At 35.6% G+C, this 26196-nt stretch overlaps 1 long non-coding RNA gene and 1 other non-coding gene across 2 annotated transcripts; one reads left to right on the forward strand and one right to left on the reverse strand.

The window, feature by feature from the left end:
* The first annotated feature begins 531 nt into the window (after positions 1–531).
* On the forward strand, positions 532–22630 carry LOC111618302. Its single transcript, XR_002755552.1, has 3 exons — positions 532–565; positions 18352–18922; positions 22053–22630. It is a non-coding gene; the product is annotated as an uncharacterized LOC111618302 (long non-coding RNA).
* On the reverse strand, positions 19862–20025 carry LOC111618303. The gene has a single exon (XR_002755553.1). It is a non-coding gene; the product is annotated as a U1 spliceosomal RNA (small nuclear RNA).
* Positions 22631–26196: the final 3566 nt, after the last annotated feature.

Below are 26196 nucleotides of genomic sequence, written 5' to 3' on the forward strand. Positions count from 1 at the left end.
TAATGTTTATTAATAGTATCGACGACTACTAAAGATCGACCACCGCGCTTAATTTAGATTATTCTTATTTATAGTAGCAACATATTAAAGTGTATCAAGTGTGGATTTTTATTATTCTTAATGATATTGATTATAATAATTTAGAAATTTGTCCATTTTAATAATGTATTTACTTTAATAAACCTTTTAATTTCTTTACAAATTGTGAAAACTTCATATCTTCTTACGATAGAAGAACTTTTCAGTCGCGCTACATCGAAATTTTCAAGAAAATACACATCACTTTATAATAATAAAATATTTAGTTTATTAATCGTTAAATTTTAATTTAACTTGGAAAAATCTATTTAAAAAAGAAGAGAGAGAGATAAATGAATTTTCAAACCGCGAAGAGATGCGAAGAGGTCAAAGTAATCCATCCAAAATCAATTAGGAATAATTACAATTTTCCTGTTTTCTTAACAAATTAAAAGAATAATCGCATTAATACCGACATCCAGCGAGAGATGGCGCTGAACGGGACCTTCTAGCATCATCCTCTCTTCTTTACAATCACCCTATCCAGGTAAGTTCTCCCTGTTTACTTTCCGTTTAATCCAAAAATCAGTTAAAGCAGTGTTGCGACTTAAACTAGAATAATGAATCAGGTCGGAACAGTTTTGATTATCGTCGAGGTCAACGCCATTCAAGCGACTGTTTAGTCGCAACTGGCGCATCTCACCTTCTACTACTTCTACACACCATTAACTCGCTAATGTTGAGAGGATGCTTTTTTTCCCCCTTTTCTTTCATCCAACTTCTACAATTCTGGCCGAACAAGTCTTTGTACATGATGATTGGCCGTCCAGTGTGAGGAGCGGAGGAAGGAAGACTTGTCCACGCCGCCTGCAGACATTGTCCCCATTTAGTCTTGCAGTTAATGGAATGTCGACCGTTTTTGTCTACTCTTCTCTATAGGAAACGTCATTTTTCGTTTCCTACATCTTCTTTTGTCGCGATATGTCTTTCCGACCGATTAATGAGCTGAAAGCGTGAGATATGACGCCGAGATTTTTCAGTTGGCGATTTGAGGGTAAATCGCTCCCACTTGATTACTTGCTTAACGATTATAGTGCACTATTCCGAGACGTTTTTATCTTTATCTTTCTGTTTACATTTCTTTTCATGCAAATTTCTGAGAGCAGAAACGTGTTCTAACATCGCACCATACCAAAAAAAAAATCGCGTGCTAGACAATACAGTAAAGCTCATTGTGACGAAGTTTTACAAATTCCTTTTTTTAAACTACATTACACATTAATAAACATAAAAAAATCTTTATTAAGAAATGTAAGAATTGTTATTAATAAGAATATTGAGTAAAATTTATTTAAATCTTCTTAATATCTCGAACTTAGTCAATTAATAACCTAGACGTGCTTAAAGATAATATATGTAAGGCAGTTAAATTGCACGAAAAAATACTTATATATAAAAAGTCTATTTTTATACGAATTATAAATAAAGTTAGATTATTTCTTGTCCTAGTTAATAAAAATTACAAATATAAAGAATTTAATTAATAATGATTCAAATTTTATGATAGACAGGCCTAAAGGCACGAAAGCAAATTGTATAGAAAAATGTAAATGTTCTTATTTTTTTAATCACTAACATTTTAGTTCAGTGTTCTATCTTCTTTAGACTAAATATCACCCGCTGCGCCATGATGTATTACTGGGTGGATGATTGAGGGTAAGAATCTGGGTGATAGTGGATTGCACCCATTTTCATACGTCGTGCCTCCTACCAGAACGACCTTAGAGCATAACAGTTTGTGCTACTTAAATCGCTCTAGTTAAGCATATAATTCAAAGTGAAAACGGTAAACAAACCTTTTACTCAACTATTTTCGAAACTTTAAAAAATTCCTATCTTTTTCTCTTCTTATTTACATAAAGATAAATATTGCACAGCATCCAATCAAGAGATTACTCTTTCAATTAGATGGATCCTTTTAGGCCAAAATGTTTGACCAAATCTAAACCCAGATTTTCCTTAATCAGATTAAAGCATTACCGAATTGTTATCGTCAAAGTAAACTCTACGTTATCCTTCACTAGATCAAAGAAGAACTAAGAACATACTAAATTGGTGGCTCGGAGTGTTATACGACATAGGCTAATCCCTCTCGAGAGAAAAAAATAAAGAAAGAAAACTAACTACAGGCAGTAAAAAGAAAGAGAAAAATGCATAGATAAGAAAAATGCAGCATCAGCAAATATGCGCGATACATACATTAGTTTTGTGTGGTATGAAATCTTATCTGAAGCATAATTCGTCCTTTTTTCCGGAATTTCTTAATGGTGGCTTCAATGGCAAATAGGAGAATACGATATTAATTTTAATATAATAAATTACATTAAAAATATGAATCCATTAGCCTTGATAATTCTCTTGTCTATAATTCTCCAACCGGATCTTAAGATATTGGAGTTTTTGTTCTTTCCCCCTTCGTCGTAACGTTTACAGGAAAGGGTGTAAAACAGGTCTATGGTAAATGGAAGTACAAGGCTTTAGGCGACCTCAAAGGGCCTCCGTATGTCAACACAGATTCTTGTCTTGTCAACTGCTATTTTGGTAGCAGTTCCAGCTGACTTGTGTTGTTTTAACCTTGGGTCAGAACTTGTAGAGCTGTTGTCAGATTCACACCCTAGTTACACTCTCTCTCTCCTCCTAGCTAGTTTTCTAACTTTCTTAACAAAGTGACATGTTTATTTAACTCTGCTAGCAATCAGCATGCCTGTTCTTCTCTCGGTTCCATCAACGAGATATTATCGTTGAAGAAGGGGGAAGAATTCGACATTGTTAGAAAATGAGGTAAAGGAGCGAGAAGATTTTAATTGGAAATCGTGTAGATTGCGACGAAGTATCTACATAAGTTTTATGTGAAGGAAGGAGAATATGTATTAATTTTCAAAAGAATAACTCGTGAGCCATTTTAAGAAAGGGAACAATAAGTAGGAAAATTATATCTCTTCAAAAAAGATGATCCGGAAGCGTGGGCAGAATTAGTTGGAATAAAAAAGCACATCAGTAGGAAGTGGCCGTGAGAATAGAACTTATAAATTCAGTCTGTCATTAAATATAGGTCTGTGTAATTGTCCAGCCTCCTACGGAGTTGGTTGCTTGGAGGACGCGTCAATTAAAGTCCCACGGAGTGGAAACGTAGCAATCGGAGGCAATGCTACCACCATCTATTGTTCAGACGTAATTACGTAAACAATTATAGCAATTATCAAGTAAGGGTGATCGAGGAGAAGTTTTATATTCATTACTAAATTGGTGACGGAAGATAGAGAAGCGAAGAAAAAAAAAGAAGAAAAACAGAAAAGAAAAACGAGTATGCACTCCTTAAGATTTCTCAGGAGATTTTTCTCCCATTGGAGTAGGCCTATAGGAGAAAGTATCCGTCTGAATTGGATCCAATTAAAGGGGAACGAATGCGGATACCCGAACCCATACCTGGATATCGAACAGTCTACACACACATAGAAAACACCCAACCAATGGGCTGTATGCTGGGGAGGAGCCACGTCACGTGACGTGAGGTGGTAGTATTTTATTTTAGCACACAATTAGGCGACTGGAAAGGGACGGGAGTACTTTGCATAAAAGAATTGACCAACTGCTGACCTCTGACTCCGGAGCTCGACTGGGGAATTGGTAGCCAAATGAGACTATCGAACGTGATGGGTGGTGCTGTCACACTAACTTTTTTTAAAAGGGGGTTTCTTCTGAGTTAATTATAGCCCGGAGAAGTAAAATCGCTTATTTTGCTTTGCATTTAATGGAAAATTCGTCCGATCATGAAGATGTCTTTTTCGACATTTAACTGTCTCTAACAACTAGGTAGGAAAGAAGTGGAAACGTCTAATTTTTATACACTTTACTGTTGTTGTTTTTTTACTTCTCCTTCTTCCTTTCTTCGGTCAATTCTTGACGCTACAAAGCAATTTCTGTAATTTATTGCATCGAAACTATCTTCGGGCGACCTTAGTATTATCCCCCAGAGAGATCAATAGAATCAAGTTGAATGCTTGATTCATTTATGATGTTTAAAAGGTAACTATGTCACTTAAAATTTAAGAAATATATCAACAAAAATATTCTTAAAATTAAACAATTACAAATAAAATCCATTGTGTTTCCGCTTCATTAATTCGCACCACAAAAATTTATTCAAAGAAAAAATTTCTGATGGAATAAAAAAAAAACATTGTTAAAAAATAAGTTTAAGTCCCGATAAGCTCTCGGTGTAAAGAACATTTAAGAAGATTTCAGGTGTAAATAAATCTGGCAGATATGCCAATATCCATAATTATCTTTCTATTACGGAGGATAAATCTAAGCTATAGTGGAATGTCTTTTCTCCTTCATATATTATAGAAACTCCAGCGGGTGCTAGTAGGAGAGAATGACAGTTTGGATCCACCAGTATTTGTCAGCCAACCTCCTCCCAGATACTATCGGGTACCCAGTTAAATTAATAAGATGAGAATGGCAAAGAGTCCCTGTGTAGGTGCTTATTGTCTAGAGGTTTCCGTTCATCAATCTTATAGCAGACATCCACCTCTTGCAGACTCGACCATACATTAATTGTCACCCGTCTGTTCAATCGTGGGAGGGGCCACAACCCGGAACATAATATATCTAGTGAACACTGCCACTTTGGATGCCAATGCCATTCTTTTCTCTTAACTTTGTTATCAGACTTGTTGATGTTGACAAAACTTAGCTTTAGAAAGTTGCTAAAATGCGTTAAATTTTTCTACAAAAATTCATCGTTCCATCTTCTATATTTTATGAGCTGAATGAGATGCAATTTAGAATTATCTGTTTAAAAAAAAATAAAAAAAAGGTATATATTTGATGGCACGGATTAATATGATGGGTGGATTATTTTCCTTTCTAATTTTAAATTTCTATACCAGGCAATATTTGTAATAAATACGATATTTTTGTTCCAAATAGGACAATAAATCATTAACGACCCGAGGCTAAAGAGTTAATGTATTTTATTTCCAGCTAATAAAACAAGTTAACAAATTGTAGTAGATTTTTTTTTTTTTACATTTTTAACTCGGTGGGAGGGTGGTAGAAACTCTCGGATCTGTGTGTAGGATTCTGATAATTTTCCCGCGCCCAAAGACATCATCCATAGTAAAAGGAGTCAGAAGACAAGCAAAGAGACCCGGAGGCTGCTGTCTTCTAGTGTTAGCACAATCGTTGTAATGGAGAGTACTTTTGTTGAACTATCTCCTTCTAAAATAAATGGTGGCGGCTCAATGATTGGTGTTATTATGTTCACCGGTTAGGACATTGTCCGACCAATGGTCGTTAATCCAAGCTCCCGCGAATGGTAATTTCCTTGCTGAAAACTTTCCCAGTGATAAATGGAGAGGTGAGGAAAATACAGCCAAATTATCTGACTTTTTTTTTTATACTCATCCACCGACTTCTCTACTTCTATCTACTAAGAACGATTCGCAAATTTCGAAATCGTGAGTTGCCTTTCGTATCTTAAGTCAGGATTTCTTCGTTACATATCCCGAATTTCACACTATTTTCATAAATTATAAGCGTATCTAAATCGAATTTTTACACTTTATATATATGGAAATCACAAGCTTATCTATCTTATTTAACTCTATATATCTTCAACAAGAGAATCTAACCTTCATTCTATTTTTTAACAAGTTAAATTGAAGTGGAGTAAATGCCTTTTTAACCAATTCACTAGCTAGAGACATTTAGGGAAGAATTTTCCAAATGACAAGTTACACCGGATCGACAAAGGGAAAGATTGGAAGAGGCTGAGCAGATGAGAATACGTTTGATAGAAATCCTGTAATTTCTGATCTTGCTGTTTTGTGAACGAACTGAGGAATTGCAGCTTACAGGTTTGCCATCGGCCAATCGTGAACTGGTCCCTGCTCCTATTTCCTTGCCGGGGTGAACGGTCAGACCCGAAAACCATCCATCACAACGCTGCACCCCCCTTTAATCTCGCTTCTACGAATATAGTCTTGATGCAGCTGTGCTGGACCTGAAACACAGAAGTCGTGCACTTATTAACCTCTACCGGTTGTATGATCTATAGAGACTTGACTACAAATTCTAAATTAGTAAGGTTTTTCTTTTTTAAATAACATTGCTTCGAATATCTATTTTGTTACGCGTAACTAGCTCGAAACATTAGTGTAATAATTCAATTCGTAACATCAGTATAGGGGTGAACATCGAGTGATCTTTGTAACGAGTTCGTAACTCGGAACAGTCCAGAAATCACTTCATTATCTACTCTACGGAGTAAAATACGTTATTTAATATTTTTTTTATATTTAGGATTTGTTTATGAAATTTATATTATAATAATAAAAATCAATATATTCCTGTCAGTATTTTGAATTATCGATTTCAATCGTAATAATACCCCGATTAGTATTTTTTTCTATCTCCAGAGGGCGTAGCGTCACCGAGCCTTCTGCACGAGCCGAAACTTCCTCCCGAAGAAAAAGTAAAACTTCCTTTCAAAGAAACAAGCATAAAAAGTTATCAAAAACCTTCTCCTCCTCCTCAATTATCCTTCAAAAGAATAGAATCTTTCGATTCTCGTTGCTTAAATTTATTTTTATATAATTGAGTAAAGATCTAGAAGAGGTCTTGTTTTCTTCATCTTTATACTGTTCATCACTTTCTATCGTGATCTAAGAAAGCATTATTTTCAATTAAGTGATGCCGTAACTAACTGGAAGAAGACGTGTAATGACCTCCTAGAAGACGAAATTCTAGATTTATAAACCTCGTTATACTTAATACACTCAAAACATTGACTGTACCTCAGACTTAATTGTGTTTGATATTTGTAACAATCAATTAAACAACGAGAAAAGAATTACTAGTGTAAACAAACTTTTAATTTTTACGGATGAACTTGGGTATTTTAAAAAAAAATATGTTTAAGGGGGAGTAGAAAAAACTGAATGAATCTGGGAAAGCCAAGTTTAATGACGTATGTAAAGGTCTGCGAACTAAGCAGGTCCATCCATCTCAGTGAACCGTACCAAGATCAGTTCAGGAAGTTAGAAAACTCAAGGTTGACGAACTGATGTTGTTGAGCAAATCGTCGTCCAAGAAACAAAGGATTTAAGGGAGGAACAACTCAAACGAAAAATGAATGAACGTATATTGTATGGATTGAAGTAATAGCGATAGATAATNAAGAAAGTTTGGTGAATTTTATATCTCTTCGGAGGAAATTAAAATTAATTTTTTTAATTTTTATTAAAGATTTAAACGTGGTAAATAAACTTAGAATCTTTATTTCGTACAGAAACAACAGAAATATCTTCCAATTTCTTTCCTTACAGAAGAGTGCACCTCGCTTCTCATCAAACAATGAAGGTCTTACTCATTTATTGAAAAAAAAAAAACATCAGCGCATATCCGTCTGCATAAAAAAAAAACCTCTTGCAGATGGCAAAATAATTTATTAACTGAACCTGTAAATGGAAGTAACTTATTAATAAAAAAAAAAAGAGTATAGATAATAAACATAAATATCACCGAAGCAGAAAAACTCCCGGATATCTATAAATATGAATGGAGCAATTGCAACAAATTTAAAGTAACTTACTGTTTGTAAGAAGCAGCTGTACAAAGCAAAGGGCAGCATAGATCAATGAATGCATTTAAAGTAAGTCGCACATCCAATGTTCCTGTGCGCAGCTACAATAAGCACGTTTTAGATGGCGGGCGACTCAAGACATGCCTCCTTTGTGATTATTATAATAAACTTTAAGAATGATGGTAGTCACACGGTAAATCATTTGCATTACTCCGGGTTGTCTGGCACCGTTTCCTGTCATTTATTATGTGGGGTGAAATGTCGGGCCGTGACTAGAGGCTGTCCTTGTATAATCGGTTCCTCTCCCCTTTTCTGCCTTTGGCACCTCGTGATTGACATTATCCTCCCCCTATATATATAATCGTTGTTCGTCTGGGGTGTCTTATACTAATACATATCTCTGGTTAGTCGCCCCTCTTATAAAAATGTAACCTCACCTTAAACTTTGCTACTTATGAAAGCTTGAAAAGATTGATAATCTGAGGTTTCCACTACGATGTTCTAAGTTTTCTTCTGTATGTTTAATAGGTTTTTCTTCTAATTACGGATACATCTGATAGTGTAGATTAAAAAATAATTAGAATTTTATTTCGAATTCTATCGGGATTGCTGCGTTACGGTTTCTTTTTTTAGAAGGAAGTGTGGGCTTAGGAATCAGGCTTTTGTAAGAAGTAATCTGATCAATGACATTTAGTTGAAAGACAGATTTAGCTGAAAGGTGACTGGAGATGTAGTAACAAAAGGATGCGTACAAATTGATTCCATGTTTCCACCTTTTCCGGCCACCTGGACAAGGGCCAAGCCGATTATACAAAAGGAGAACGGGACAAATTTGTACCCTTTCACTAGCTTTGCAGCTCCCTGACAGTCGGGAAGTTGGGAGTCAAACGGAAATGCTCGACACCAAACTTCCGGTGACACGAGATGTATGGACAGAAAGCCTTCTCTTTTGTCGCTTTGTCTTCTGTTGTCTATTGCCATTGTCACATTGTTGTGGAAAGGCCGAACCAATGGATAAATGGCGTGCGGTGATGCTCGTGCGGTCCTATCGCTTTTAAAGCCTCTTGTGCTGCGAACGATAGCCTGGAAGAGCACGATAATTATATTTTTCCTTACACGAAATCACTTAAAAGATTTTCTACAGTCGATTAAAAATAGGACAAGCGGGTCAACGAAAATGGACAAACAGAATTCGAACGGTGCCGTCATCGATCAATATGATTGTAAAGATGTCGATGTTTCCCCGCATGAACATGAAGTATCCAGATTGTGCACTGACACGGTACATAGTTGTGTGACAAACGGGCAGAAAACAACCTGTGTGAGGGAGGCAGGAAATCGGACACACCGAGCACCGTTGTAGAACGTTGTGTGAATAGGTGGTTTGGGGTCAGGGTAAGGTGAGAACCCCAGGGTCAGGACCTATTGTCCATCCATCCATGGGAAAGTTTGCACTCTGCACCCGCTTCTTTCCTGTCTTTGATACATGGTTGCCTTTTTTTAGTTCTCTTTTCTTTCACCATTTCGTTAGGATGTTGAGACAAGAGCCCGAATATGAATCATCCCCATCAATTTTTTTCTTCTGCTTCTTTTTTTTAATAGAGAAAACGTTTTAGAGTCAGTACAAATGATCGATATTAGTAGATTATCTATAAAACGGCTATTTCCCATAGAAAATGCCATCATCTCCGCGGCAATTCATTAGCAGCAGCCGCCACACAGGCTGCAGATGAGTAATGTCAAAGGCGAAGAGAGCAGCCAGACCGCCAGCTGCGTCACAATGTCCATCCGAACTTCATTGTATGACCACATGACCTGGACTAAATGTTCTCTACTGACCATTGTCCGGTGTGATGGACATTATTCCTGGCTAATGAACCGCTATAAGCCGGCGGACGAGTGTAATTGAATGTGATGGAAGATCAGATGACCAGTGGTCAGTGACAAGAGGTGGGTTAATTGTTACAAGTTGTTGGCAATCCCTGCGACGGACGGACGAGGTGGGAGGTCAAGCCGCTGCACATAATAGCCACAAAATGCTATTTCTAACCTTTTAAACAACGCGTTTTAACTCCGCTTAAAGTTATAGATTTTCGTTAAAAACTTCGCCCTGACCTAGGTCTTTGAACTCCTCTTTTCCTATGCAAAATTAATATCCATTTGACTAATAAACGTCCATCTAGGTCCTGCCATAATCTCTCTGTTTATGTAACGGTTGCGGATAGCGTGACACAAACAGCGTATTGGACACGGGCAACTGTGCCATTTATTCTACTTGGGTAATCATGTTTGAATACTCCAGTCATCTGTAGCAATACCTCCAATTTCAGCTTCTAAACAGTGATTTATTGAGACAGGTAGAGATTTACAGAAAGTCGAGTTAAAAATAACAATTTCCGCATACTTGCTACAATATGGATATAGGTGAGCATTATACACTAATAGAGCTTGCAAGAAAACAATGTTCTGCTTTGATACGAAGGATGTTAGAGAGAGAGAGAGAGAGAGAGAGAGAGATAGGAACCAGTTTACAGGATTATTATCTTTACAGGATGGAAGAACCCCGGCTTTTTTTTATTCTTACCGAAATGGCTTTTTAGTCTAACTTTATCTAAACTGTACTTTCTGCAAAATTAGATTTAGAAATTTATAAGTAAAATGCTAGGTTGGATATTCTGTAGAACTGGGAGCGAGAGAGAAAGAGGGAAGAAAAAAAAAATGTATATGAAGTAAAGGGTTGTTATGATAACGTTATCTTTGAAGAGGATGAGTGCGTATTATCTTTTGCAAGTTCGTAGCAATTTTTGTATTTTGTTATCTGCATTGCCCCACTAAAATTTTTATGCAAGAGTTTCGTACTTTTCTCTAGTTTTAAAAATGAAAATAATGCTAATAACTATACAGAGTAGAACTTCTTTTATAAGAAAGTTTGGTGAATTTTATATCTCTTCGGAGGATTTATCCTATATTTTTAATCCTCAGACAATAAGTTGAAACATCACCCGATGTGTCGGGATAGTTGTAAGGTAGGAAAAAAGGAAAAAAAAAAAGATATTCTTGGCACAAAACTTTGGGAACAATACCGAACACGAATCGTTGGATTATAAAGAATTAAAAAACACATTGAAATAAGTTGTAATCCGGATATTGCTTAGAAAATAAGAATTTGAAAAATGGGAACTCGACAATGTGTGTAATCCCGGATACAACAATAAGCTATTTTAGGTACCGTTACGCATAACGGTACAACTTTTTATCGTCAAAGAATTGGCCGAAAAATTAAAATTTTACTCAAAATCTCTTCTTCTTATTTATTATTCTAGAGTCCAGTTTCACCCTTAAGCGGTCCTCCGAATTAAAAATCTGGTACTTCACCCATCATTTGATTTTTTGTAAAGAGTAGGTTCCCCCTATTCTATTTTTCAGCCACACAATTCTAATCGAAAGGTCACGTATTATGGATGACCTGACCTGACCTTGACTGACCATGTCATTCTACCAGACGTTGTAGAGGCCTGTTGGGGGTTCGACTGTCTAGACGTTTGCCCGAGCTGTTTGTCTTTTGAGAGAAACCCTCGGAGTTTTGGCCCTCCGAAAAGCAGCACTGACAGCCTCGTTAATAGATAATTCGATGTTGCAATAGTCTCATCGCTAGAGATCTATGTATTTTGAACCAATAATGAGTTTCCCTCGTTCCCAGCAGTATGTAACGTTACACCTACAGACACGGCGTCACTGCAGCCTCGGTTCTAGCCGGAATTCTTGTTTTCTTGGTGTCACATCTAACATGATTGATGAAAGGAGAAATTTGGTTCGTTACTACTATGCCCGGGGCAGGAGTGGGTGGCCGAAGTGGGAATAGGGTCCTCCCTCCACACTCCCGCAACTGCGGTCTGGGGTGAGGTGGTGATCTTGCACGTGCACCAAATTGCACTGTCCATCATCCCCTGGGGTGAGGTAGGGTGGAATGGACAGGCGAGTAAAAAAAAATCCCACTATAAAATCTAGGAATGCGGAGACTTTAACAATAGTCTGGTTCTAATCTGGGAGGTCTTGAACCTACGGTGGGATGTTACGCGATCTTTTAGTTATTTGTAATTGCACGAAACGTGTTTTTCGGCTCCTGTATGTTTGTGCCTGGAATTTTCTTTCAACTTTTCTATGAACACAAACGAAATTCGAGAAGGGGGTGCTTTATTCCTCGAAAATTTCTTTTCAGTTTCCATCCACCTGCCTGTAAAAATTAGCAAAACAAAGAAGTGCTCTTAACACACTCGACTATTCTAGGGACTAAAGAATGTCTAAGATAGGCGGTGACTAATAGAGCAAAAAATGACTATAACACTAGCTTAATTGTCGTAAATTTTCCTGATAAGAAAAGAAAAAGAAATTATACGCACTCCTTTTGCTTTAACAGAGCATTTTTTTTTCTATCTTTAATTACCGTTAAGTCATGGACAAACTTAAATCTGACTCAGCTGATCTCTACATTTGGATCCAGTTTTATCGTACAAAAATCACCGAAAAAAAAAGAATCAATTCATCCGGATATTAGAGTACTTAAAAATCTCTAAAGTGCTTAAATATTGTTGCACTGGTTTTTTTTTCTTCTGTAAATCCTACCAATAGTATTAAAAGGGGATTTTTATAAGGTTGGAGAGAGCAGGGATTGGCTAGCAACTCGTAATTAAGTGTACGAGATAGAAAAATTCCATCCTGACCAGAGACTGGACGTTGGATGATGTGTCAGCAGTACCCGGACGGTGGTGATAACGGCAGTTGACGATTTGTCATCGGACCGTCGACGGTTTGCAGGCGTTGTAGTACTTCAATCGATCCCATCTCGGTTATTGCGGCAAGGGGTGGGGGATTCCTTTGTTTCGTCCGCAGACCGCAAGCATTCAAGCTTAATCCGGCATCTCTCTCATTACCGGTGTGCTGATAAACGCTCAAGTGTCAATACACTGCAAGTGCTGTGCCACATCCAGATAAGACTGTGGCCAAGTGCTTACAAAACACGGGGAGAAAATCGCAAAGCATTTCCCTCCTATCTCCTGATGGTTGGACTGCACCTAAGCCTAATTGATGAGCCAATTCGGAGTGGGTAGAAACTACGCCAGACCAGACCCGGTGTTGACTAGTCTCTAGGGTCTAACCGACCGAAATGTGGACGTGATATTTCATGTTGACGTTCCGAACCACTTTCTGATGTCTGCTCGGAAAACAGGTTGCCTTAATCCAAAGCTTTTTTCACTACCCTGTATGACTTTCCCCAATAGAAAGATAGATGGTACTTTCAAAATTTTGTCTCCGTACAAAGTAAAAAAAATTAATCGTGTACAAAAATTCTCCTGAACTTTATAAAACCACTTTTTTTTACTTGTATTTTTTTAGGTTACTTTCTCCTTGTTCTTTCCTCCCTCGCTTAAAACTGTGCAATATTGTTTACAAAAATTGTTCCTAACTTAACCATATATTCAATGTAGTCCCTATATAAAGACACTATTTTTTTTATTTTTTCTCCACTTTTTTCTTCGACTTCTACAAGACGTTTAAATATTGAAAAGGTAACAAAGTGGAGTGGGGAAAAAGTTATAATACCTCCAACCCGGTATATAATAAGACAATGTCAGGAATGGATTATACTGTGCTGAAGATTCTCCAGAAAATGTCAGACATGACAGTTCGATGCTGGAGCATTATCATGAGGCCGACTAGGACAGCCACAAACGTCAGATCGGATGACGTGGTGTCTTTCTACTCGCTGTTGGGAATCTGACCGTCTACAGACACGTCAGTTATGATGTGCTGAATTTACAAATTAAACTTATACTTTGACTGTAACGTATCCGAAGATACTTTTTGACCGGTCCAAATGGAATTAAACTCGACTTTTCTATGCCATAAATGAAGCCGACATCCAATTTCGCGCTTGGAACAGGCGCAGTTACGAGTGAGAAAGGCTCTTAAAAATTCAGGCTATCGTTAAACATATCTCCCCCTACCGGAAGGCCGGAAAAATAAAGAGGGCAAAGTAAGAACAAACGTTAATTCGCGCATTAATTAAACATTAACGAATTATCCACTCTCTGGCTCAGTTTGGGAGGAGATTCTGATAAAAATCACAAATGGATCCGACTTACCTTTTGCGTTATGGCAGACACCGCGGGTAGCCAAGCCTGGAACTGCGGTTTGTCACCAATTACGGCGATAAAGAAGTGTTCTCCACGCTCGTCGACTCATACAGAAGGACAGTGTATTGATTGTGTCTGAGTGCGCCGTTCTCATTCAGGTACTTCTCTCGCTCTTTTAGTATATTTGGCATATGGCCTTGTTATCTGTTAAATGCTTCCACGCATTCTTTTAATTCTTTCTATCGAAAAAGATCCTTTCTTCACTCCTCTCCAGTTTTTAAAATTCCTGAAAGAAAGAAATCAGCAACTGGTTCAGAAAGTGACGTGCACGAAAGAAAAAAAAAAAAACAAGAAAAAAAATAACAGTAATTGAGTCATTGATTCGTCTTTATAATAATTGTAGCTCTAGAGTAATTGTTTCGTCATCCTACACTATTTTGAACCGACTACATAAAGAAGATTCTATAATTGAAGGTTACAAATAACTTCACTTTTTTTCAAGCCAGTGAATTTGTAAGTAGGTGTAAGTCAACTGGCTACTTTTTTTCATGATTTTTAAAGTTAGGAAAAGCTGTTTATCGATCAATAGCAGGTGTCCTGTATCAAAATAATCGAAAAATCTAGAACTTATCGCTTCATTCTATTCCAAGCATTAGGGGGGAGGATGGAATAAATTCGACGATCGCTAACTCGTAGACTCGAGTGTTTTTGCTGATTATAAATCTCTTTTTAATCGTCTATATTGAATATTAACAGTTTTTAGTTATCGACACCGAAAAACTATTCCATTTTACAGCATCAGTTTGTCATTTTACATCCGCATTACGTTGTAAAATGAGATATTTTACACCTGTCTATTTCCGATTTTATTTATAGAAGACACTAGAAATGTCGATTTTTAAAACTAGAATCTTTTTTTCCCTTCCTTGTTTATACTGTTTTCGATCTTTGGTGTTCGTTGGATTTCGAAACATTTGAAACACAATGCAGCTATCTTCAGTGGATTTAATGGCACAATATCTACACCAAATCCCATTCGGGATCTTTCTCGAGATTTGATGCCTTCTTTATCTTCTTTATTGTGTTTTTCTGTAACCGGATGATGCAAATAAGTGCCATATCAAAATTATATAGATTTTTTTCCGTCATTAAAATTCAAAAATTGATTAATTTAAAACGAATTCTACTATTTTAGACTATAATCTAACAGTGCAATTTATTTCCAGGAAGATGCTAAATATATTTATAAACCATAAGAAATTATACTTTGCCGCAATTTGTAATTTAAAAAAAAATCATAATAAATCCCGTAGAAAATTAAGATATTTTTATATAATTGAGTAAAGATCTAGAAGAGGTCTTGTTTTCTTCATCTTTATACTGTTCATCACTTTCTATCGTGATCTAAGAAAGCATTATTTTCAATTAAGTGATGCCGTAACTAACTGGAAGAAGACGTGTAATGACCTCCTAGAAGACGAAATTCTAGATTTATAAACCTCGTTATACTTAATACACTCAAAACATTGACTGTACCTCAGACTTAATTGTGTTTGATATTTGTAACAATCAATTAAACAACGAGAAAAGAATTACTAGTGTAAACAAACTTTTAATTTTTACGGATGAACTTGGGTATTTTAAAAAAAAATATGTTTAAGGGGGAGTAGAAAAAACTGAATGAATCTGGGAAAGCTAAGTTTAATGACGTATGTAAAGGTCTGCGAACTAAGCAGGTCCATCCATCTCAGTGAACCGTACCAAGATCAGTTCAGGAAGTTAGAAAACTCAAGGTTGACGAACTGATGTTGTTGAGCAAATCGTCGTCCAAGAAACAAAGGATTTAAGGGAGGAACAACTCAAACGAAAAATGAATGAACGTATATTGTATGGATTGAAGTAATAGCGATAGATAATTTAGGTGGGACCACTGCTTTGTTCGTGACTAAAAAGTTCATCCATATAGGTAATTTGCGGTTCGTTTTTAGCCCGAAAATTATCAAATGTTTCTGCTTGATGGATTCTATCGATTTATACAAACATTTCCTTTTTAAGAATTCTCTTTTTTCCTATAATTATCCGTCATAATATAAGACCAATTCGTAAAGAAGCATCCCGTAAGAAAAAAGGAATTTTCTCCTTTAACCAGTTTACAATATTAATTATTACTTTTTTTTAAAAAAAAAAAAATGAAAGTAGATTTCTTATCTGTAATAGTAGCACATAGACTAGACTACCGAATCTTCGTGTTAGAGAAGATAGTGTCGGTCAAGGTAATCACGAGACACTCCAACGTGCAAAATGACTTAAGATTGTTATAAAGGTCACGCACTTCATGGTTGTCAAATTGTATGTCACGTCTTCCATTTTCAAAACGGGATTTGTTGATTAATAATAATACACAGTCTCAAAGTAAATGAACTTAATCGAAACGTTGTCGAGTGCTGAGAGTCAGATCATCAGTCGTTATACCGAAAATCGTGAAATATCCATCACGATTGTATTAATAGAATTCGACACATCTCGATATTTGCATTCCATAACTTATGAACTTCATAAATTGCCTTTCAAAGCTGACTACCAAATGTATTACGCCTGGAGACAATGAAGATAATATCGCAAGAGTAGATAGGTCATTTTAGATGACTTCACATTCATTTTTTAACTTATCAAACATATAAATAGGTTTATGAGCCATCAATTTAAAGAAAAAAATATATATATTTACAAACTATTTCATTTTTTAAATGAGGATATTTATCATGTTTTTCATCTAAGTTTTTCCATTTTTTTTTGTAAGTCACATTAGGGGCTAAAAACTTTAAAAGTCTTTTAACCCACAATTTTAATTATCCAGCAGACCATAGATTGACGGAGAAGACAAAGTGCACCCGGAGCAATGACCCCACCACCTACGATTCCAAAAGCTTCCAATTACATGCACTAGGTGAAGTTCCCAGATCGAGGGACCTCGGTGTATGACCTTAGGTCACATACGACTTTTTCTCTGATTTTCCGTGACTGATTGGAAAATATCTACTTGACATTGTTGCCACTTAGCTACGCCACACCATCCCCTCTAGCTTCTAGCTATATGTTTATATATATATAGTCTATGTATATGAATACATTTAACTATAAAGTTCAAATAACTTCCTCTTTTTTTTTCAAAAATAAAATCTAGCACGTAAGATAAAAGAATAATAATTTAAATGATTTGCTATGATCGATCTATATGGCCTATAAATATACTTCTTAATTTTTTATAGAATATTTTCGGGGAAAATTTCGAATGATTATCGAAATTTTAGATCTATTTTTATACCCGAAAAAAAAAGAGAGAGAAGCGTCAAAATGAAATTCTGATAGCTGTTCCTGTCCACTGTAAAGTCATTCAGCTTAAAATTTGTAAACAATATATCACCCTTGGGGTATTTGTAGTAAATTAATCAAACAATGACATTGTCAGTATGTTAAGCAAAGACGAAGTGCTGGTTACACTTGTGTCCAGTAATTACTACATCCTTCCTCACTTCATGGTTGGTTCCCTACAACTGGAAGTGTAATTAAACATACATAGATGTAAGTAACAAGACAATAAGGTGTTGAAATACGAGGTAGGAAGAACCGGAAAACATAGACAGGTGTAATTATACCGTCGAGTTTGCTTCGATGATTTTCCAACTAGTTTCGGAACCTTGTTCACTTTTTTATATTAACAAACTCGAAAACTTTTAACAGTTACCTCCGCACTTGTTGGTTGTGCTTGGCAGATTCGATTTTAATTATGGAAAATACTCCATTTTTACGGTGGAAAAAAAAGAGTCATTAAATCTGTCTGACGACTTTTATACAATGAAAAAAAAAAATGCCATTTAAATATTTTAAATATACATAAAAGTTTATTAAATTTTAATTTTAAATACTGGCCATAAATAAAATTTAATAAATAATTTCATTTTTAAATTTAAATTCGTCTTTATTTTCTAATAATAAGTAATGTTTAATTAAAAAAAAAGAAAGAAAGAAAAAGTGACTCTCGCTTCCAACATTTAACTATTATGTTAAAAGAAAGTTATCTATCTCCACCCCATACTAACATCCGGGTATTATTTGCTGTTTGTAATTGACGGAAGATCATAGTCTAGCGCCAGATGGTCCACGGACGGTATTATAGGGGAGATATAGACCACACTCCTTACCTGCCTCTAGCTATACAAGAACAAGGTGGGAAAGAAAGAGAGCGTAATGGCACCCTTACTTGACGATCCCTTTCTATGCCAAGTATCAACACTTCGTCGATTCTTCATTCTTCTATCTTTTAATGCCATAAAATTAGACGGTTCGATAGTTTTATACATCTGCTTTGTAATGATAATAGCCATTGTTTATTATTATATATTTTTTTTTTAATCGATGATGGAAAGATTAATTTTCATTGCTAATTAATAATTGTTAAATAATATATAATAACAATAAAAAAATATTTTTTTTTAAATATCTTACTAGCTGTGAGAATATTATTATATTTTAGATTTCTGTTAACAGGCTTTCTACCTCTTCACACGTGTTCTGGAGGACTCAAATAGGAGGATCAAAAGCAGAATGTCAGATGGTTTATTATCGTTTCCACTCGATGATATATTTGCCAATTTTAGGATCCCCTGACCACTTGTTCCAGCCAATACCAGATCGCGTTTCTGCTGGAATGTTGGTGCCACATCAACCACAAACTATGTTGTTCATGTGGTGTGATCTCCAATAAAAATTTTTCATTAAGTGCTATCGCTTCAGAGCACTTGTTGGGGTTCTTAAAAAAAAAAGAAAATAAAAAAAAAATGGGGATGAAAATATGTGGAAATCTCTAGGCCTTTTTAATTATATGGGATATAATTATTATATTTTTGACTTCACGGATATTGCAGAATTTGAATATTTGACAAATCGGAAAAGGATGCTGTATGAAATCATCTTAGAATAATTAAAAGAAATTAAATTATATGTGCAAATTGGGAATTATTCAGCCTTCGGGTGTAGATACAGGTGACAAGCGAGGTTATGGATTGTTTTGAAACAGGTAGAGTTTTGTTAGAAACGGAATCATTTAATAACTTAACAGGTGGTACATCAGGTGAAAACTATAGACGATTGCTCTTAGCTGAAGCTTCATTGTTTTGCTTTTGTCGATCTTCACACTTTCAGTTGTCATCGGATGAAAAGCGAAGGACGTTTAGTGATAACTACCGGAACTAACAGGTGTTATACGTAAGGCACAGTAGCCCGGTGTCAAGGTTGGGACCCCGATACAACCTTGTTTCAGACAGCTCGTCCCGGGGCGCATCCCAACCTGCCTTTACTCTAGAGTAAAAATGGTAGAAGACTAACGATTGTTTCGCGCCTTATTAACGAGAAAGGAAATCGTTTAAATTGAAAATAACTTCCTCAAAAATAGAATAAAAATGGCTTAAATCCAAATATTGCATCGTGCTTACTCCTCGGCATTAATCGAAAGTTTAGTAACGCTTTTAATTTTAGACGTCATCGTGACAAGAACACGATTGAGGAAAGCGTTGTTCTGTATCAAGAGGACCTAATTGCCAAACGTGACTGCGATACTTTCATCATCATTTTCTTCCAGCCATTAATATCGTTAAGGTGTTCACCCAATTTGATCTTTGACATTACGGGGGGCCTCTATCATCTAGTCTATTAAAACACTGACTAGTTTCTAAAATGAAACTATACATATATATACTGTATATATATATTACCACTAGATGGCACTAATAGTTAAAGTAGTGAAGATATGCATGGAAACGATAAGGACGGATGGTGCTAAATGTTTATCGTGCTTTTTCTATGAATCGGAGAAAGTAGAGATTAAAGTGCAGTAATGTTAAGGTTGCAAACCTGTAATAAATAATCGCGTTCCCAATTGAATAACTGTGATAATACGACATATTAAAACAAAATGACGTCTGCGGTTACAAAAAAAGCACGTTATTTCTAATTGATAACGTACAGATCATGAAAGCATCACTATTTTTTATTTACTTACAAGGGGAGAGCGCGAACGCAGTCCCCAGCTACCACAAATTACACGCCCCATCTGCCCCAGTTTGGGGTAGTGGCAGGAGTCAGCTAAACCCAAGTGCAATGGTCAAGCCTCACCCTGGGGAAACCGCCCTCCGGATCACGGTTATCCCGGCGCCAGGTAAGTATGCTCCATTATCTTCTCTAACCTCCTCGTCTAAAATTCTTCGGTCTTGTCGTTGGTGTTTTATTAAATATGCACGCCTTCTTCTCTAAATAAATCAGTTATTTAAATACTGTTGGAAGATTTGGTCTTTCACCTACTTTCTCCATAAAATTTTATAAAAAAAAGACGGCAAACATTTATCACCGTCCGTTCTTATCGTTTCGATTCACATCTTGACTACTTTAACTATTAGTGCCATCTAGTGACAGAATAGTCAGCATAATTATCACTAGATTGCAACATATACAGAGTGCACGTGAGGAATATACTATAGTTTCAAAAACAGCAAATTCCATTTTTACGAAGATTGGAATCTGTGATTGTGGTTGATTTTGAAACTAACCTCCAATTTTCATCCATCCTTTTATCTATCCGTCTTTATATTTCTATTCTAACTCTTATTCCTCATTCCCACTTTCTAATTGGTCGTCACTCGTTACTAAGTGTAACGAGTAACGAGTGACACCGAGTAACGAGTAAGGCCGAGCTAGCTCGGCGTTAAACGCTCGTTAGTTCGGNATACACAAGCTTTGTATCAGAAGTAGACAAGGTGTATAAATTACGTAGATAACTTCATATATTTATAGACTATACAGGAGACTGTATAATATAAATTGATATAAATTATTTACATATAGGCCTATTAGTTAGAAGTTAAACATGAGTAGATAAATGTAAAAACTTATAAAGACTTAAATAATTAATATAGCTTTAGAAACCACTCTATATTGGTTATAAATAATGTTTTATTTTAAAATAAAATTCTTATTTCCTTTTCTTGCTTCTCTTATCGATCGTTTTAAATTAAAACAAGAATTTTTTTAAAAAATGAAATTAAATAAACTACAAAAACTCATTCGATCAACCTCTTCGACTTCATAAAAAATCCACTTCTATTACTAAAATATATATAAAATAAAATAAAATAAAATTTGTTTACTAGGTTAATCTATTTTGATCGAAATAAAGAGATTTTTTATACGTATATATACATATATACACGCACATATTTTAGGATGAACACAACTTTTAAACGCTTGAAAAATATAATTTATTGCTATTCTCGTATACGTCGACAAAACTTTTATTTTATGTGGACCCAACGGTATATCATTTTCTTCAAAACTATTATGAAATATTTAATATCTAAATGTTTAAAGGTGGAACGTTACAGGTTTACGCTTTTAATATTTTCCACGAGTTTTAACGATAGTTTGTAAAATAGTAAAACGTAGCTAGCTTTTCATTTATTAAGCAAGAGTTGATAATGACTCTTCTAGACATATTAAAACTCGAGAAAAACAAATTCCGTATGAAGGAATATAAAAAAAAAAAAAGTGATGAAAAACAGACAGGTAGCTTCTCACTCCAGTGATCACCCCACAGCAGCCAAATGACATCAGCTAAGTGAGAATAGCAGACTCTTTTACTCGTACCATGCCTTATAGCACCCCTGCCTGTGGGTCAGATCTTGAATATCCGATGATGCGCATCATAGGATTAAGGATAAAGTAGTTAGATGGTATGATGTAACAAAAGCTGAATAATGTCCAACCGATTAAATGCTGAGGATTTCTACACAATACAAAATGCCACACACGATTCTAAATAGAGATTGTCAAATTCCTTACAGTTAAAAATTGACTCTTTTTTTTTTTTATTCTTTCTTTCTACCTCTTTTATTCTTTCTTTCTTTTTCAGGTCGATTCTTTTCGGTAGATCTTTCTAATTTGGAAGTTGAAGAAGAGACATTGATGAGTGAAGCTTGAACGAATCGAACATTGGAAAATGAAAGTTGAGTTTTTCATCACTTTCTGTCACACTTGGTGCATCTTATGAAACTGGAGTTAATTAGTTCGTTTTCTCGAGTCTTAAAACCGTCAAATTACTTTATAAATGCTAAAATTACCTAAGAAGGATTGTGTTTTCTAAAAATGATTGCATAACAGGTGAAGGAACAAATTAATTCTAGATTTTTGAGTACCAACAGGTGGTACATCAGGTGAAAACTATAGACGATTGCTCTTCGCTGAAGCTTCATTGTTTTGCTTTTGTCGATCTTCACACTTTCAGTTGTCATCGGATGAAAAGCGAAGGACGTTTAGTGATAACTACCGGAACTAACAGGTGTTATACGTAAGGCACAGTAGCCCGGTGTCAAGGTTGGGACCCCGATACAACCTTGTTTCAGACAGCTCGTCCCGGGGCGCATCCCAACCTGCCTTTACTCTAGAGTAAAAATGGTAGAAGACTAACGATTGTTTCGCGCCTTATTAACGAGAAAGGAAATCGTTTAAATTGAAAATAACTTCCTCAAAAATAGAATAAAAATGGCTTAAATCCAAATATTGCATCGTGCTTACTCCTCGGCATTAATCGAAAGTTTAGTAACGCTTTTAATTTTAGACGTCATCGTGACAAGAACACGATTGAGGAAAGCGTTGTTCTGTATCAAGAGGACCTAATTGCCAAACGTGACTGCGATACTTTCATCATCATTTTCTTCCAGCCATTAATATCGTTAAGGTGTTCACCCAATTTGATCTTTGACATTACGGGGGGCCTCTATCATCTANTATTAAGACGAAAATAGTAAACTTTTTTAGAAAAAAAAATATCTTTATTGCCGATGATTAGTCTGTTTAATTACAATAATCCTTGCTGATTTATCCCGACGTAATCGGGACGGTCTATTACTTTATAGCTTCGACCTATTTATTTCAATGACGAATCATTTAAAAGAGTGGAAACCAGAGGCAAGACATCATCATTTTCTTAAGTTGTGACAAGGTATTTTTATCAGAATGCCCATACAATATCACCAGGATACGCAAGAAGACAAATGTACGATGGGATCATCCAGATTTACGACCTTACTTTGATTGCTATTACAGAAAACTGCAAGCTAGAAGGTGACAATCATTAGGCTGCCGGCTGGTAATTTTCTCGCCAACAGAGTTCGGGAAGGATGGTACGTTAATTACTGACCCTATCATTCCCTGTTATTAGAGTCAGGTAATAGGTTGGCTAGTCTGCCGAAAAGTTGCTGCTCACATAATGGTACATTAATCCCGTCACATAGTCGGTAAATACAGGGGGCAAAATATGTTTTCGTTCCCCCTGTTCTTTCGTAGTATGATGTTGTAAAGAGCAATGTTAGCTCGAAGGTGGAGAAAAAGTCAAAGACATGAGCATTACTGACAAACACAGGAGGTGTAAGGAAAATTGGTGTGTGCCAATGTGACATTTGCCTGAGGCCGATAGCAAAAGATAGTAGCTAGTGCATCTTCCTTCTCTAAGGGTATCCCCTAGCTTGATACATTCGTCTTGTCTCGTTATCGAGCCCTATAATAACATGTAATTAGTAATCTTACAGATTGTACTTTCTACAGAAAAAAATATAGCAATTTTTCCTCAAAATTTTAAGTCCTTTTCTCTCTCTCTTGCTCTCTGTTTAGTCAAAATATTTCCGGATGACTTCATTTTTTAAAAATATTTAAAAAGCGTTCATGCTTGGTTTATGGATTATTTTAAATTCTATAATTTATCATGTCTGGTCTAGTTGTGGTCTATTTATGAGATGTTATTTTAAATGTAATCGAATGAAAAATGACTTATTAAGTAGATCTATAATAAAATTTATAACTGGTTTTTTTTTTAAAATAGATGTTAAATTTAAATCCTGTAAATAAAAACAAACGAAATTTAATTTTAAAAGATTTTTTAATTCAAAACTTTGTACATTTTCCTTTATATCTGACTAAGTTTTTAAGGATAAAAATCTATAAATATAAATAAATAAAAGCGCGTTAATTTATCTGCTGGAGTTGATATTTATAAATTAAAATAGAGAATTAAATTTGAAAAATTGAAAGCTGCGTGAATCAGCATCAAAAAGCCAAACACGATAAGTCATTTAATCAGTAATATTAAGTGCAATTTTGGGAATAATATTTTGTGATGTGGAGTAATCATCGATAAGAGAAGCCGAAAATAGCTACCGAAGCAACTCTAAACTGTTGTTGACTAATTTAGTTGGTTTGATAATGTAGTGTGGGGAATTTAAATTCACTACGCAGCGTTATCCGGGATAGTTTAGACTAGAGCATCTTCTTTGGAACACACAAACGAGCTGCATCTCGATCTCTCACAACTGACAATGGTATCTGATACAGTTCCATTCAAATTACCTTCAGTTGCCTAAGAGATTGCAACGTCAGCCAAATCGGTGAATTAGCAGAGAAACGTGGCAAAAACTGACTAAAACAAATCAGAGAACATTTGTCAGTGATACGACAGTGACATAGGAGGGGAGTAATTTGAATGTAAACATGCTTCGTACTGCCTACATTACCACAACGATAAGTACCTGCCATAAATCACTGACTGTTGAGATCATTACCCGGGCTTCTAAAACTGATACTGGACAACCGGTTGAGAAAACTTCTCTAAGCATCTTCCAAGATAGAGACCGAAAAGTAAAGAAAAGGAAGAGAAGAGAGAGAGAACAGATGAGAGAAAGATTGCTTTGACGGATACGGTTAAGAAGAAGGAAGAAGAAGGGGGAAAAAATAAAGTAAACTATTTGCTTTTGCTGATGCGATATTTGCGAGTTTGCAATCATTTTGCGGATCAAATGATGAAGTCTAATGACTACCATCCCTTATGCTATCCTACTTAACTTGATGAGTAATACGATACTGTGGTATTATTAGTCGGTGCTTTTATCGGCAAATCTGTCTAGTTGCCTTAGTCACGTAGAGTCTTGTGTCGTCTAGTTATCTGTGTATCGGTTACAAGACTTTTCTGTCATGAGGCAAAAGTAGTCGATAAAATACCTAGCCATTTTGTAAGGAAATTTAATTACGAACACATTCTGTTCCATTAGTAATTTCTGCAAGAATTTCCGATGCTCGACGATCTAATAAAAGAAAATTTTTCAAAAATACTACTAACGAAAGCCAAAACATAAACATTAAATATCAAACTGGTAAATCGAGTGTATCTGTCGTTTACCACTGACTATTCTATGGGGACACATTGCGGGTCACTGAACCGCTGTCGTTCTCTTAAAGGAATCTTACAACTCACATACATATCTCTCTCTCATTTTCTGACCATTATACCGGAGCTGGTAACTAAGACGGAAGCAACTCTTTAGTGCCAACTATCTGATACTGGCTATAAAATAGCATAGCACTACATCATTAGAAGCATTGTGTCACTGACCAAACTATACAGTGGGCGGAGGAAGGACGGGGCGTAGTCGGATAGACACCCGGATCTTCGCCTCTTTCGGGCAACGGTAGTTGACCTCGCTCCACAACTTGACCAGTAGATTTATGTAAGATATACTTGTTGCTTCTGCAAGGGAATAAAAACAGAAAACAATAAAAAAGAAATTTTTTTAAATAATAAAAATAAACTAGAGCGTATGACGTCATTTAAATATTACACCCAATATAAACAAGACAAAAATGTCTCTTTTATACAGGTTTCTACATATATCACTCTATAAAAAAAATAAATCGATAATTAATAGTTATAAAGCTTTATCGTACATATTAATTAGTTATATTTATTTAACTCGACTAATTTTTTTTTTAAATTTAAATAATAGAAAATTCCTTTTCTGCACTACGTCAAGCAGGAAGTCGAAGAGAAAAAGATACGATGTATAGATTAAAAAATCCAGTCCCCGCACGATCTTCAATGTTTATTGCCTTTTAAAAACGCTAGCCTTAATGTCAAGAAACGTAAGGTCAAAGACGTTGTTAAAAAAACTAACCTGTCAGGTAAGATGGTAAGGAGGCGATAAGGTGACATCGTTAACCATTTCACGGTGATACGAAATGACATTTTGATATTGGTCGGGACACCATTTAACGTTACTACGAAGATAGTAAGAATTTTTTTCCTTTTTTTACCCCTACTTCCTCCCCTATTTTAAATTTGGGAATTGTTAACCAGATAAGCCAACATTCATGGCTACTACACCAACCCAAAAATTCTCATACAACTTTTACGTGATAATCGTGGTTTTACATGAAGAGAAAATTTTTAAAATGTTTTCCTAGACTCATTTTTAATTTATTAACCTAAGTCTTTTCAAAAGTTTTCGCTGGTGCGAAAAT

Source organism: Centruroides sculpturatus, unplaced genomic scaffold (genome assembly GCF_000671375.1).
Source record: "Centruroides sculpturatus isolate CEXI.00-Female unplaced genomic scaffold, Cexi_2.0 scaffold83, whole genome shotgun sequence".
In the NCBI taxonomy this organism is placed as follows: Eukaryota; Metazoa; Arthropoda; class Arachnida; order Scorpiones; family Buthidae; genus Centruroides; species Centruroides sculpturatus.